Source organism: Apium graveolens, chromosome 9 (assembly GCF_009905375.1).
Source record: "Apium graveolens cultivar Ventura chromosome 9, ASM990537v1, whole genome shotgun sequence".
NCBI lineage: Eukaryota > Viridiplantae > Streptophyta > Magnoliopsida > Apiales > Apiaceae > Apium > Apium graveolens.
This window is the reverse complement of record NC_133655.1, coordinates 31,612,718-31,615,091: the sequence shown is the minus strand read 5'-3', so window position 1 is coordinate 31,615,091 and position 2,374 is coordinate 31,612,718.

The following is a 2,374-nucleotide window of genomic DNA, read 5'->3' as shown; positions in this document are numbered from 1 at the left end:
ATCACTACACTCACATCAATATAACAAATTAATCGAAAAAGTAAATTTAAGGGAACATGGTATAATTCAAATGCAACTATATGCAATATACTAACATGAAAACAAATAAACAAAAATAAAAAAAATGAAAACAAATAACTACAGGACAAATATGCAAACTATATGATTAAACTAACATCAATATGCAAACTAAATGGACTCACACAAACATATATTCCTTAACTACCACCCCAAACTTAAAATTTTCACTGTCCTCAGTGAAGGTAATAGTAAGGAATCAGGCGTACCTACTCGGAATCAAGATGGTCATCACCCTCTGCGGGTGGAGTGTCAGGAGGCGGGTACACAGAATCCTCACCAAATGTTGGCCACTGGATGTCAACTCCTGTGGCTCTAAAAGCTGTCCCCAATGCCTGGGTGAGATCATGTGCAAATTTACTATGGATTTCCTGCATCGCATCCATCCACCTCATCAAGCACCTATACTGCGCTGAACCCAAACCAGCACTATCCTCTGCTTCCTCTTCCTGCTGCTGCTGTGAAGAACCGGCCTCACCCAACTGATGTCACCATGCTGCTCTTCTCGCCTGAGTCGTACCACCAGCATATCCCTGAGGTGCTGGCTGTCCACTCGGTAAGTGATCATAGGTGTAACCGAGCCCCTTTTCATCCGGATTCCCACCGTACCACTCCTGCATACTCAAAAGCGTGGAACTGTCGATGAGAGCGCGTGGCAACTGAAGCTGCTCGTGTGTGGGCCAATAAACTCCAACCGCCACACAAAGCTTCATCACATCAACGCATAGGGAATAGAACCCGTAGTGCTCCCACGTAGAAACCTCGAATATCCTGATAAATCACCGACCCGAGATCTACATAATCTCCCTGCAGAATCCACCATAATAACCGTGCACGCTCCAAAGTAACATTATGCACGTGAGAAGATGGCATGATATTTGCACAAATAAAAGAATTCCATACACGTGCAAACCTGTTCATGCAAGAGACAGGGAAGGTGGCATACTCGTTCGTGCCCTTCTTGAACTTCCAATGAATGCTTGGAACACAGAGCGTAGCAACAATCAGGTACAAGTCAAAGTCCTCCTCGGTCTTATTTAACCAATCGTCTTGCCCCGGCTGTCTCTCGGGTTGGTTAATCACCCTCCTAATAGCCTCCACAGTATAATCCACATTCAAACCCCGAACCACCGAGTACCCATTCGGTCGCTGTGTTCAGAAATTTTTTTCAGTTCAAGAACAACCCCGACAAGAAAGGGGGGTGGGTTTCTTTGAACCAACGCCCCACTGTCCCCCATATAGTGAATGGGAAGTCCATCCCTGACAATTACTTGGGGGTGGAAGAAGGAGTTTCTGTACATCCTTTGGGAGGGCGGCGACTGGGGCACCCTCTTTCGCTCGTCTTTTGGGCAAGCTGTGGACGGGAGCCCGAATGATATAGTTTTGACCGAAGAGGAGACTAGGGCCTTTAACCTCCTTACCAAGGATAATGGGACTTCCCACTCTTGGGATCTTATCAGGGAGACCGTTCTTGTGGAACGTGGCCTTTCTCCCATTCCTAAAAAAAGGTACGTTTTCTTCCTTTTCTAGTTGTCTTCGTTTCTCCCACTTTTTACTTTACTATTTTCTCAATCCACTTCACTTATTCATTGTAGTTGCTGAGAAGATCGAAGAGGCTACCAAGCGTAAAGACCTGGAAACGACCAGGATGAAACACACCGGGAAGGTCTTCAAGGACCCGCGCCTTGGCGATCGCTTCCCAGAGTTCCTTCTCCAGGAAAAGGAAGGAGACGAGGAAGGCCCCAGCCAACCTTTGCGTACAAAACAGAAACCAGGGGCTTTCTTCCAACCTGCCTGCGGAATTCAGGGAAAGGACTCGATTGTCGGCAATACAAAACTTGCCAAGGAATAGTCCATGCATTCCATTTCCCCAGTAGACTATCATGATCTTGTCCTCCAACAGGACTTGGAGGCTAACGAGCTTTTTGGTGCTCAGGCCTTGGCGATGGTACATCTTTTTCTTTTGTTATCCATAGCTTTCTGTCATGATTTTTCTTGTTTCTCACTTTTTCTTTATCTATTGTAGGCGAACGTCCATTTTCAGGGGGCGCTTCACCAAGCCAAGGATTGGAAAGTTGGCCTAGAATACACAAACAAGAAGCTGGAGGAGGCTAACCAGCGAATAGAGGCTCTCCAAGCCCAACTTGCCTCCTCAACTTCTGATCTTGAAACGGCCCGGGCTGAGAATGTTATCCTTAAGGCCCAGAAGGACAAGGCCTTTGACGGCTGGATGGATACACAAGAATTCAAAGATTTAATGGTAGAGCATGATTGTAATATCCCATATTTTCAAATC